The sequence below is a fragment of the Venturia canescens genome, chromosome 11, assembly GCF_019457755.1.
Source record: "Venturia canescens isolate UGA chromosome 11, ASM1945775v1, whole genome shotgun sequence".
NCBI classification, from domain to species: domain Eukaryota; kingdom Metazoa; phylum Arthropoda; class Insecta; order Hymenoptera; family Ichneumonidae; genus Venturia; species Venturia canescens.
The window spans coordinates 7,974,373-7,988,565 of NC_057431.1; the positions used below are offsets into that span (position 1 = coordinate 7,974,373).

The 14,193-nt window shown below is 41.1% G+C and overlaps 1 protein-coding gene across 9 annotated transcripts in view; it reads right to left on the reverse strand.

The window, feature by feature from the left end:
• Positions 1–13,929, reverse strand: part of LOC122418233 (whirlin) — a 71,970-nt gene extending 58,041 nt beyond the window's left edge. For all 9 annotated transcript variants that reach the window (XM_043432349.1, XM_043432344.1, XM_043432348.1 and 6 more), the window contains exon 1: positions 13,747–13,929. The gene's annotated coding sequence lies outside the window, so the exon portion shown is untranslated. The remainder of the gene's footprint in view (positions 1–13,746) is intronic.
• Between the last annotated feature and the right edge of the window lie 264 nt (positions 13,930–14,193).

The window sequence follows — 14,193 nt, forward strand, 5'->3', positions numbered from 1 at the left end:
ATCATCCGTTTAACGTTCAGATTCTCAACGTCATTTTTCTTTGAGTTTTGACACTTGGATCTGCACACCACTCGGTTGCTGCACGTTCCAACGAGGTCTACAACTGAGCCGACCTGAGCCATCATACCCAAAGCGTTGTAACAATAATTCTAGGGCACAAAGTGTTGATACAGACAACACTGGTCACTTCTAAGCCTGCTGCCAACATATCAGCTTCGGACTCGATGCTCCTGTAGTTATTCCAGGTTTGTTGTACAAGCCTTGCATGTACCCAGTGCTGGTGCACTTTAGCACGTACGGAACACATTGTCGACGTCGTCTCGAGGTATGATTAGTGGGTGGTTAAAGTCTGGGCTAGCAGCACTCGCGCCACATCGCAGGAAATCATAGTTACGCTTGGATCAGGATCACGTACAGTGTGTACATAACCACGTGTCGGAAATCATCCAGTCTGCTTCTGTTTCCGTGCTTGAATTATCGACCTCGTGCTATTGTCCACGTCACGAGGCTTATTGCAGCCGAAGATGCACAATTTCGCCACACTGGCTTTGCGTTTAAGCAGGCAAACGTGGGCTCATAGTTGGCCACGTTATTGAACGAGTCGATCAAAAGCTGGTTGCTGCATAGCCCAAGTATCATTTTCCCAATGGGCTCCTCGCCATTTTCAATGATTCCGGAAAGCCTGCATATTGGATCGTAAAAAAATCTATTTGGGAGCTTAATTCTCCGAATGAAGCTTTCACAGCGGTGCTCCCGGCTCGTAAAACGGTATTGAGGCAACGACGTCGAAAATACTTTGTTGTTGGAGCTCAATCCGGGAGGAGCTTCTCCTGGGGAAGCACCAAGTTTCCCAGGTGTTAAGGTACCCTTCCGATATTGTACTCCGGGCTTCCGAGGCTAGCTACTAACTCAGGACACCAGGTGCGATCCTCGTAAAGCTTTCAAGCTTTCCATACCCTTCGACTGGCAATTCCCTTCTAGGAAGGTCTTCACCCCTGCACATCTGCCAAGATTGTTCATGCCGAGCACAAGCTAAATAAGCAAAGTATGTCACGAGCTCGAGCCCGGAAGTCTGACGATTATTCCAATACGAACACAAATTTATCAGTGAAACTGCAATTGAGGCTGGCAATGGCAATCTCGATTTCAGGATGGGGGTGTTCAACCGGAAAATGTAGGAAGGCGGAGCGCCTCGGAGAGTTTGTTTCGAACGAGGCCGAGGAAAGGAAATTACTTTAAGCAGTAATCAAGTTAACTTTGACAAATTTTCGGTAAACTCAAGTGTGAAGCTCCAATTGCTTGATCATCGACGGGGCGGCTGTATCGGACGATCCAGTTAGGCGGTGGGCAAGCACAGTCGGTATTGGAGGTGAATTTCGTTGGCCTCGGAAATCAATCTTATCGGATCGTACTCGTGTACGTGTGTGTGTACCTCAAAGCGAGGGAGCGACCGGGCGTTTTCACGGCCCAACAATCCCTCTGGCAGAGTCGAGCAGCACCCCTGACGCTTGTTCTCACAGGGGGGGGTGAGCTTCGCTCCGTTTCTCTTTCTCTACGTGATATCGAACCTCTCTTTTCCTCTTTTTTTCTACCTTTTCGCTCACTTTCATCACTGCGAACTTTTATGCTCCACGAGACTACACTTCATCGTGTGCTTTTTCGTACTGGCTCTACTACTGTCCTTTGGAAACGATGCTCCTATAAATACTCTCCAGGTTTTATCGAGCCCCGACCGATGGTCCTCCTGTGTTACATTTTCTCTGTCCTCCTCTCTTCTGTCTTCCACGTCTTTATGCGATTGAATAAACGATGAAAGGAAGCTGCTTCGAACCATTTTTTCAGCCGCACGAACGAAGAAATTCCAGAAATATTGAGAGGGGGGGATGAAAAAATGGCTCAATATCGAATGACGATTTTTTTAGTCTCATTCCACTTGGTGAATCAAAGCATGCCAAGTATTGTCGAAAAATTGAGGATTCGAATGACCGAATAACAGGATCGCGTTTTATCTTTTGCTGCTTCATCCCTCGTGAATATCTCGAGCGAATATGCGCAGGGAACGTAAACGCTGTAGGTGCATATCGGGCTATCAGCGACTAGGGGATGAGGGAGGATAAGTTCGATCGTGTGTTACCTCATTCGTGTGCAAGCTGCCTTATCTCACATTGGATTATTAATTCTCCAGTGGTCCGAGAGCACAAACGCCTCAAGTAACCTTGATCGATCGATCTCAAGACCAAAAAGTTGCTCGACAAGCGGTTTATCTTGATTTATCAGTGGGAAAATATTTGAGGGGTGCTCTGGGTCAGTGGGACGATGGATTCTCGATGCGCTCGTTCCCAGAAGTCCCTTCGAGTCTTGGAATGACCTTGCTTCAGGGAAGTCAATGGAAGAAGGGAAATGCAGCATTTTTTGGGGTTGTTACGTCGGTGACCTTGGAGCGCAGCGACGATATCGTCCCCCCTTTAGCGAATCATCCCCGAATTTTTCGCCCCTCGTTTCAGCGAGTTATTCGCGTTTCAAGCCACAGCGCATCGATCATCCTCACTTTTGTATCCGAATTTCCGGCTTTTCATCCCTCCCCCTGAAAATTATACCACGCGAGAAAAAAGTTCGACACGAAAGCAAAAAACCGTTCTTTCTTTATTAGACTCATTATTAATACGCAATTTGTTGAAAAGCGAGTCCTTTTTCCCTCCCCCATGCCACCCCCTTTCAAAATGCTCGACATCACGTGACCAACGGTCAACCTCGATTGCCGAGGATCGCGTGGTCCCCGCAAGCACAGCCCTACGGACGCTCACCGAATACCCCGACCCCTCGTTAAATATTCACATTTTTTTTTCTCCCCAACCAAACTCAGACCTCATTGCAACCCCCTTTTGTGGCCAACTGCCGTTAGAGAAAAACCGTTAATTAGGGAGAAATTCGTAGGTAACTAAGTGACCGGAACACTCCGGGAAATAAGCTCTCATTTCCTTGAAACCAATGGGGGTTGAAAAAAACGTTTGCCAACAATTGGAACCCACCCCCTCGCGCTAATCGTCGTCACCGAAAAACAATTGACGGGGGAAAAATTTTTCGGAGATTTCCAGGCTCCGAAATCGTGGGAAAATTACTTAGCAACCCCCATTTTTGGGGGGTGGAAAAACATTGGAATTTACAAAAAATAACACTTGGTTGTGAGCCAATTAGCAGTGGAAGAAAAGCATTCGCATTTACCCAGTTTCGAGAAACAACCAGCACGAAAATTACTGACCTACCCCTATCTCGAAGCCCGCACATGTGTAAGTTAAATGCCCTTTACCGGGTCACCCCTAACGCATTTACGGGGAGCCACGAACTTGGAAACCCTCCGGAGAGCCTGCTCCGGAGGAAGATTTACCGAGAATCGCGTTAGCATTTCGTGATATAAAGAAATTCTCATCCCTTGCCTACGAGGCACTATTGCACAGGGGAGAGAAAATATACCGAAAGCTTCGTGCGAGCGAAGAGCTGCCTACGATGAAAAGCAAAAGGAGGCGAGCACTCGAGAAAAGCCAAGTAAGGGTTGTTCAACGAAAAAAAAACAAACATTTTTTTTGCGATCTATCAAATTCCTCTTTTCTTCCACTTTTCAGTTTTTATCTACCACATGGTGAATCGGTAGCTTGACATGGTTCGAGGCACTCGACTCTTTTGGTGAACGTGGCAAAATTTGTTTTCCACCAATTAAATGTAATTTGATAATTTGCTGATTTCACTTAAAAAATTGTCGAATTTTTCAATGTTTTTCGTATAAATGTTTTCCACTCAATGTTATTGAAAAAATTATTAATATTATCGTTAATAAATCATTGTTTGAATGAAAATAAAGAAAAATGTTGGTCGTCGAAATGACAGAATCGGTAAATTCGCTTCTAAAACCAAATGAGAGTGCTGAGAATGAAAAGTTTCATTCCTCGTTGAATGGCCCGTGGATGAATTTGTTAGAGGAGCAATAACGTTTCGTAAGCCAGAAGACGTATTTATGTTAATAGTGCTTCTTGGAGGGAAAGGGGTTGGGGGTTTAGCACCCCCGAGAATTTACGACTTTCGTATACGGGAATATTTTATTTAATTTATTCCGTTATAAATTAATAAATTAGAGGCGAGCCACTTGGAAATGTGAGAGAAAAAGGAAGCAATGGAGAAAAAAGGCGAGGGAGGAAGAGAGACAGAAAAGGGGTAGAAAAAGTTATGGAGGGTTAGATGGTCTGGGAAAACGTCCTCGGTTTTCGTGCCCAAAGGAACTTCCGGTTCTGCGAGAAAGGGTAGGAAAAGAAGCACCCTACTTTGAGGGACAAGCTCAAGGGTACATTTTACCCTAAACTTTCTCCCCTCCCTTCTCTCTTCCTCTTTTTCTTGATCCCAGAACAACTGACATAGTTTTCTCACTCTTGGCAGAATGAGCAGAGTTCAGGAATCTCTAGTCGTTGTAGGACAAATCGCTTCTTGACTTCGATCCAATTTCTTTCGACTGAGAACGAGAGAGAGAGAGAGAGAGAGAGGAAGGGGATGAGAAGAAGAGAGAAAAAGGGAGGGACGAGAAATACGTGGAGCAGGTGGTTCAACAATTCCCGAGATAGTTGGGTCACCTCGACATCAATTTAGCCATGACTCGAATTTGCAATGAGATCGTCAAGGCATTCGCGACGTTTTTCTCCAACGATCCACAGCAAAGAAAGCAAACTTTTCTCGTGCAGTTGGACTGAAAATCGGTAGGCTAAGGCCAAAATAGTTCCTGTCCATTTTAATTTTCTTTCTATTCTCATTAACGATAAATAATTAACTACAAAATAACAATAATTAAACTAAAAAACAAAATTGACAAGATGACGAAACAAAATGAGTGAAAAGTTAACAAATTAAAGTGACGAATCATTAATATTTTATTACAACAAATATTGTCAAAGAGTAAATGAAACGAAATGGGGAAATAAGAAAAATCAAGTGAATAAATGAATAAGAAATTAATAAATTAGTTATTAATTTATTTTTATTCAATATTGTAAATCAATTAAAAAGTTTAATAATAAAAATTTGTAAAAAACATTGATTTCAAACAAAATGGTGAACACTAGGATTTAAGGAGGAAGCTAAAATTTCACGAATTTTCCATTCATCAGACAAATTACACGTCACTACAAAAAGCTCACGACTGTTCCCAATATTTTTTGCCCCTTTAACATCAAGTAAGCCGGAATAACTGATTAGTCGAAAAAAAAGAACAAAGAGACGACTCGGATCGTTACGGTTCGTAGGATTTGGGTCGTAAAAAGTGAGAGACGTTCCTTTATTTCTTTTTCCTCGCGTTTGTATTGTACAAAGCTCGTCCTCACGCACTCCTCATCGAGGAACGAGGCTCGTGTAGCTGATGGCCTGCGGACAGACCGATCGATTTTCCATTCTCTCGTACACAGAGAGAGAGAGAGAGAGAGAGACTCGTTATTATCCACGGATAGTTCGTACAATATCCATTGGCTCGAAGAATAGAAATGGCTGCGGAATTGTAATGCTCGTGGTCATCCCCAGACTCGCACGACACACTTTGAGCTTCGTTCTGATCCGAGGGAATGATATTCGCTAGGAGTGTATACACGTGGCTGTGTGAGCTCGAGGCTCTGACCCATGTCTGACCACACACTGGCCATTTCCACTTGCAAAACTGTCCTGTCTGTGAGCCAAACAATTTATGGGAATTACAACGAAACCAGCTAGTTTCGTGGGTCTAAAATTTCGTTAATCGATTCTACAAACTCTTGGAGTACTCTGGACCTCGATTAGTTCGTTAATTCAATTTGCTTTTCGACGTCACTCTCAGGACACGATGTTTTCGAGCTTTTTTCACTTTTTGTGTTGCCCAGTTTCGAGGTGACTTTGACCCTGAATGGTTGATCACTGGATCGTTTTTCTGGAGTCTGGATATTTTTGGTTGAATGAATGACTGAAAAAAAGACTTTTTTCTAACGAAATCCATTAAGATGATGGATCAGTCGGTAATCACACCTCGAATTTTTGAAATTGAAACTCTTTGACATCGTTCGTCCGATTAAAATAATAAAAATGTTATCGTATGCAGCACGATCCCAAAAATCCGATGACATTTTTATTTTTTCGATCAGACGAACGATGTGGAAAAATTTCCTTTTCAAAATTTGCAGCTATCTCTCTCGCACTCACGGTTGTGATTACCGACTGATCCATCATCTTAAGGAGGAGAATACAGTCGAATTGACTATTAGCTTTTTCTCTAAATGCCAAATAATTTGGTTCAGCCAGTAGAAAAATATTTTCACCATGATTTGGGTTACCTGAATCGGAATTTGTTGGTGAGCAACACTTTGTTTCTCGATTTTTTTATACAATCATTTTGAATTCCCCAGTTTCTTGGATCTGGAAAGTTGATTAAGGGGATTCGATTTAAATGTTTGTCTTTGTCTTTTCGAAATCATCGTTCCCCGGGGGTTGAAAATCCGAAAAATCTTTGCAGCCACCTCGATTGAAAGGAGAATTTCAAATTTTTCAAAATTCCTCAAAAATATTGACAAGCTCAACGAAGCAATTTTTCAACCCCCCATGCAGGAGGCAGTTTTTTTCCCAATGACAAAATAAAGGTCAGAGGTAATTTATTCGCGAGTCGACCCGAAGTAGATGCCTTAGGGAATAATATCGATGGAGACGGCCAGAAATATCGAAGGGAACTTGGTAATACGAGACACAATGGCTGCCTTTTAACATTCACCCCTTTTTTCCAGAGGAACGTGAGGCTTGCTTGGAAATACGATAGACTGGAGTTCTCAAGGCGACTTTCCTCTCTTTTGTGCCTTTTTGTGACTGCTTCGCCCCCGCTACAACTTTTCAATGAAAAAGCCACTGAAAGGGAGCAGAATCGTGTGCACAAATAAGGGAACAGCGAGGAGGGGAGGGGCAATTTTCTCAGTTATATAAAGGGAGGAAAAGGATGTGAGAATGAAAAGGAGCGAAGACGATTGGCTCGATACACTGGCGCCCAATTTCGACGATCCCGAATCCAATTTTTCCCACTCAGAAACAACCCCCCGAAGAATCCATATTTTTTGAATTTTCTTCAAAACATTCCGTTCCATTTATTTATTCCTCACTATCGATCGGCCTGTTTGTAAAATCAGAAAATATTTCTGAGAGAACTGTGCTCTTCGACGGAAGAAAGCCTCCACAAAGGCTCGTTCCACCACCGGAATGCGACAGCGACGTATTTTCGCTTCTTCCTTTTTCACTGCCTCTTTTCTCCTCCATCACTATTTTCCTCTTTTATTTCTCCCTTGAAAACGTTACGCTCGGTTATTCACTCGGGGCGACAGCAACACGATAGACTCATCGAACGTCACTTTTCCTTCTCCAGTTTAATTTCGATCATACGAAAACCACTCTCGTGTAAACTTGAGATAATTTTTTTATTACTTCAAATAAAAAAACTTAAATTCAAAAAATAAATCGTTTTTTAATGATTTATGAAAACCTGCGATTATGCAGAATTCGAACTCGACGGCGTCGAGCAAAAATTCTGAATTCCCAAGGATAAAAATTCATTAAAAATTCCATATTCCTTGTCACATTCATTTTCGTACAAATTCACGTTTCGAGGAGCGAAAAGCAATCATTTTTGGACCGCACTTCGTGGCAAATTCTCCGCAGGGGATGAAGGGATGAAAAAATAGAAATTTACTAACGAAGACTTGAGAAATAAATGAAAAAATCAAATGTCCTAAGTCGAGTAGTCTAATCGTGAGATCCTAATAATGGTCTACGCACATCCGTTGCTTTGCCTGATCCCATCAATTAAGCGAAAGAAGATGAATTTATAATGAGGCTAAAACTCCGGGGAGCTGGAATAATAAGTAATAACTGTTCGAGAGTTGAGAGAGACTCTTTGGAATTCTACTCATCTCGTCGTAGAGCATTGGGAATTCTCGTGGGCGCGAAGCAATAATATCCCTGAAGCAATCTCCGAATCGAGTCTCAACCCCTTTTTCAACCACCATTCCTGCTGAGAGTTGTTGACGATAAAGGGGTTGGAAAAGCCCGCAGGCCGAGGTCGCGAGTTTCGCCGATTACACGGGCAATAATAACGAGCTCGATGAGAAAGAGAACGCGAAACAGAGAGCGGTGGGAGGGGGAGGGAGGGGACAGACATTCCCGCATAAATATATCGATCCTGAGCCATCCGGGGGTAGTTTTCGATCAATCACAGCTCTGAGGAGAGCTCCCTCTTGTGTCTTCGCCTTTTTTTGTATTTGTTTTTTTTTTGTTTTCGATCGTGACTCGAAGGTGAGCAGACTGAGTAACTTACTTTTTAATAACTTTTGATAATCGATCGATCCGAAAAATGGTGTTATTAAAATTAATGGAAAATTTGTCCGACCATCGAGGCTTGCAACGTTCATCAAGTTCGTCGAATAAAAACTCGATTTTTCAAGCTCTCGATTTATCGTGATTCGTTATTGATCGATTGGAAAAAATATGGAGAAAAAATATCCTGGAAAAAGTGCAGATTCGTTTACGCACTTTCGTAATCGAACTCCATTTTCATCGATTAAATTTCCCAACAGGATACTTCATGCCCGTAATAGACTGAGATAAACCAGTCGAAAATATCCGAAAATGTGCCATTTTCGTTCTTACCTCCGATCAATCAATGACAATTAAAATAGTTCATGCACGAAACGATTTTCTTAAGAATGTCTTGAAATTTACACAGGCTTCGTCTTATTGGTTATTGAGATCAACGTGCTTAAGGTCACTCCTGTACTGCATGCTAGTCAAATGTGTGCTAAATTTTCAAAACGCTTTTAGACCAAGTTCAACCTACCGATTAAACTTATTGTTAGTAGATATGTATTCAAGCATATTTTATTAACGTGAAAAAATATTGAAAATGATAGTTTTGCAAAGCTATCAACTGATAGATGCAAATTTCCATGATGACACATTTTCACAGGTATTTTACAAAGATAATCGTCTGTATTTTTTAACCGATTTTATTGCACCAAGTCTCATTTTGTTCCTCAACCGATCCTCTACGAATTCACCACGTAGATTTTCCTTTAAATTCATTCCTGAGAGAAATTATGAATGAAAAAGTTTTTTCACTTAATGAACAATCAGCTGCAACAGTGAAACGATCAAGTTACAAAAAACAACTACATTGTGGATTCATAGAGGACCAGTTGACGAACAAAATGAGACTTGTTGCAATAAAATTGATGAAAAAACGCAGATAATTCTTTGAAAAATACCAGTGAATATGTGTCAGCATGGAAATTTGCATCTATCAGTTGATGGTTTTGTAAAACTAGCGTTTTTAATATTTTTACATCTTAATAAGATATGCTGTAATACAAATCCACTAACAATACATTTAATCTGTACGTTAAACTTGGTCTAAAAGCGTTTTTAAAATTCAGCACTCATTTGACTAGCATGCAGTGCAGTAGTACCTTAAATATGGAGAAAAATGCTCAGGGATGTAGACACTATGCGGAAAAAAATCGTTTATCTTTCCATTTTACGAATGACCATTTCTTACGAAGTTTATGAAAAACGTACAGAATATAACAATGAAATATATAACGAAGGTCTCGGGAAAAAAATCGAGACGATTGTCTTATGAGTAATTAAAATATATTACCTTAAAGATTAAACGAAATTGGTAAAATGGGCACTCATAACCTCACATTTGCTTATTTCAACATTTTGTTTTTTCTTGGCTTCAGTCATGCCTGTCATAACCTTCTGTCTTTTAACACTTTTTTCTTGATCCATTTCCCTTTGTGTTTTCCCTTCGCCCTCTCTGATGCGATTTTTTACATAAAAAACTATAGTTTTTTAGCCGGGGACGAATAAAATTTGGGGCTCGGTCAATAATGGATCCCAGTTTAATCAATGGTTTGTAATTTCATTCGCCAAAAGATGAGGTGAGAAAATTTATTAACGATTTTGAATGAGAACTCTGACATTAATTTAGAGTGATAATATCTTTAATAAGGAAGTAAAAATCGAGCCAATTAAGACACTCATAAAATACGATCCTACGGGAATGTGATCTACCTTAATCAATTTTCTCGATTCTCGGTTCGTTTCTCGTTACAGTTTGTTTCCAACGCTCGAATTTTGGACTCGAGTTTTTTCACTCCTACGCGATTATTAATAAATTAGGAAAATAAAATATTGGAAGAAAGCTGTGAATGTGGATGGTTGTTCTCATGAATTTCTTCTGATCGGACTTTATTCGTGTTTGAATAAGATTCGCTTTAAGGGGTTTTTTGAAAAATTGATTTTTTAATTCTATTTTTGCAATGTAATTTTGAATCCCTTGGTGCGTTTGTTCGAAAAAATGTGTTTTTCAAGTTCGTGGCAAAGATTTATCAAGAAAAACTCAATCGATGAGCCTCCAAACTTTGCCGAGGCTTTATAAATCGATTGTGAGGAATCCTTAGAGAATTTTTTGTTACAATAACTATTTTCGAACTCGTGAACAATTTGAGGCAAAAGTTATGGTAAAAAATCGATTTAAAAAAATCTTTTTCGAACGATTTTCACGAAAATATGACAAAGTTTCAACCGAGATGATGGTTTTGGATTTGAATTATGGAAAACTTGAAATTTCGAATAAAATATCGAGTTGAAAAAATGTTATTCACGAGAAAAGTTTTGACCGAGTAGCAACGTTGACGATTCGAAGTTCCGACGAAATTATATCGCCTCTGCTAGTCGTGCAAAGTTTCAAAACACATAACGAGAAAATCCGAGTTGATAATTCGTGTCGTTCGTTATGGAGTCTCGAATAAACAGACTCCTTAATCCCCTCCCCCCTTCTGCCTCTCTTTCCCGCTTTCAACTTCCCAGTGGCTTGTACCAATTACGCGTGAGTGCAACGAAGCAAAATAACAAGATTTTCCTGAGTGCCCGAACCTTCTCGTTGGTACAGAAAAATTAAAAATTGCAAAGCGCCGTGGTTCGATCAAATTCGCGGAAAAAGGCTGACAAAAGATGTGGAATCTTCTCGTCATTTGAAAACGAATTTTCCCCACTAAACTCATGGAAAACTAAAATTTTCCAACACTCTGAGACTGCGTGATCGTGGAATTCGACAAATTTTATTTCTCGACTCTTTTCTCTCGTCATTTCTGTTGAATGGGATCACATCTTCGCGAAGAAAATTATGAGAAAAATGTAATTACATGCGAAGGAGATAAATGAGAGAGCGTGCGGCTCGAAAGGCATTGGAGAGGAAACAATTGGCGATTGGGGTCTCGTGGAACTCGGTTTCCAGGTTGGCTCGCCTCGTAATCAGTATAATGTATTATAATTTTCATCGCTGTAGCTCTTAAAGGTGACTTACAAAGTCCAGAATCCCCATCGAGCCGAGAAGAAATGGGAAAACTTTGGTTGACGCATGAAAGTACCTTAAAATTGAATATTCAATGAAAAATAAATGAAGTTTGATGAAAAACAAAATCCGAATGAAATGACAAAATTATAGAATGATGAGGGGCTGAAAACTTTGAGAATTTTCAGCCCTTTTTGTACAAGGGGAAAAATTATTTTTCCATAAAATTGTGCCCACGTCATTGATCAATAAATAATGAAGCAAAATTTTTTGAAAAAAAATTCTCAAAACGCAAGACAAAAAAGTAATGAATAAATATATTAATAGAAATAAAAAACCGTCGGTCTGACAGTTTCGTGACTCGGTGGCTGATCAAATGGAGCTAAATGTCATGCAACTGGTCGAGATTGAAACGAGACCGAAGAAATATGCTGGTACAATCCAAGTTTGAAAAATTTATTTTCATCCCACTCACCGAGGGTAAATACAAACAGCACGAATGACATTGGATGTCTTTGCGAATGCTCCAACACCCATCGATCGTTTTGTGACCCTCGTGGTTCAATAATAGAGAGAAAATATAAGGCTGATATCGTCACAGTTACTTTTTCCATGACCCTACATAATAGGGGAAAAAAATAGAAAAATAACTCGACAAAATAACACGACAAGAAAAAAGTTGCCCATCATTATCCTGAGGCTCTATTTGAGGAGACGATCGAAGAGATTCGATTTTTCATTCCCAACACTCATGTCCAAGTGACCTGATAAAAATATTTCACCCCTCAATATTTTTTTCCTATAATTTTCTATAATCTCGCTAAAAATTCATTTTCCGGGGTTTCCAAAGTATGAAAACAAAATTCGAGTTTTTTTTTTCAAACTTCCAAAATATTCGAAAGTGCGTTGAACCGAGCTTGCTCGAATGAGTGAGTTCCGTTGTAAAAAATTCAAATATTTCGATCGCTCTTTGTCCGAGTTGGATCGAAAGCTCAAGGCTTGGTGTTTACGTACGAAAGTTGGGGGGCACGGTGAGCGGGACACGCACTTAAAGAAAAGAGATTTTCCGAGTCGAGTTTCGCGCGAGGACAAGATAAAGGGAGCAAAAACGACTGCTTGACTTTGGGGGTAATTCGTGGTCGGAGTAGCCTCCGGAGTTTTCGAACGAGCCTGGGGAGAGGAGTGGCGAGGGGAGAAAAACGTCCAAAAGAAAGAAAAACAGAGCGGAGACGAAACTCGGCGATGTCGCGAGCGAGTTTTTGCAGGGACAAAAGCTTCTCGCGCGGAAATTTTTCCCTCGCGTTCACTCGACGATTTTCTTCAGTGTGTGGCTCGTGGGTCAACCCCGGCGTCTCCACCCCCTGCCCCGACTAACTCGACGGAAGCTTCGATGATAAATTTCTCGAGTTTTTTTTTATTTTTTTTATATTTATTTTTTTTTTATTTTTATTTTTATTTTTTTTCGACCCTCTTTGAGCTCGACCCTCTCACTCAACCCTCGTGCCCTCTTCCTCTCTCCCTCGCTCCCCCCTCTGCCTACTTTCTCTTATTCGTGACTCGGCCGTTTATAACACGTTTACGACGGCGAGAAGGCTTGTCGTGTGTGCATTGTTCGCGTGCGTAATTCCTCGAGGTCCTTGGAATTCTGCAGGTTAATTCAAGTATACAGATATGTTCCTTACGAGCATAGATTTAGACAAATATTTTGAGGAAAATTTTCAAAATGTACTCGTTGAGAAAAACCGAATTAAAGTGTTGGAAAAAAATTTTTTTTTTAATAAAATTAAAAAATACCAACGAACAGTTCACGCCGACCCCTCAGTTTTTTCACGAGCAAAACCAGGCCGAGAATTCTCGTTAGCGAACGCGCGTGACTATTATCGACGACGATGTTTGACCCCCTGAGGGTCACTAGGCCGGCAGTGCTCTGGTCAACAATTTTTCCCTGCAAACATTTTCCAATGGAATGATTTTGAGCGGGGAGGCAGGATTTTTTGAAAAATTTTTTGACAAAACGATGTTTTGAAAAGAGATTCCAAGAATCGAAGGGCGGTTGAGTTATCACGTCGGAAATGAACGAATCTGCTGACACTGGAAGAATTTAAAAAAAATTGAACGCGGTTCTGACGGGATTTTCGTAAGGGAGGTTTTTAGGGGTCGTCTCCGGGGGCGGAAATGACGAGGGTACATTTTAAAACTCGTTACACACTGAAGTTTAATCACGAAATAATAGAGGGAAAAATGTCGGAAATGTAGGAAGAAATACCTTAATGATAAGGGATGAATAATAGAGGGGATGAAAAAGTGAGAGGGTTGGAGAAACACGCAAGGTTTCACCGAACGTAGAGCAAACTCACGTCTCTCATTATCCCGAATCCTTAATAATCGTGTGATCCCTTTTATCGTCCTTAATTAGAAGATGCTGTCGAGTCGAAAATGTCACAAAACACAAACTGCAAGGGTCGTAACGCGGTGACCGAGTAAACGCTATTTTAGCGTGTACGAGCTCACGAGCGACGAGCATCGCCTCCGGCCGGCCCGAAGTTCACGACTGACGGCCGTACGTACGAGCTCTATCGCGCAACGAGCCGAGGCCGAAAAATAATGGAGAGGGGGTTGAAGCAGCGAGGTTTAGGGGAGGCTTGTCCAGGGGTGGGGGGAAGATAGAAGGGCTCGCGAAGGAAAGCTTGCTCGACAACGACGAGCTTCATTGTGTGAGAGCATGCCGCATTCACCGTGCGAACACAGGGGTGGTATTCACCCCCCTGGCCCCTCGTAAACTACCCCGGCGACATCAACTCGAG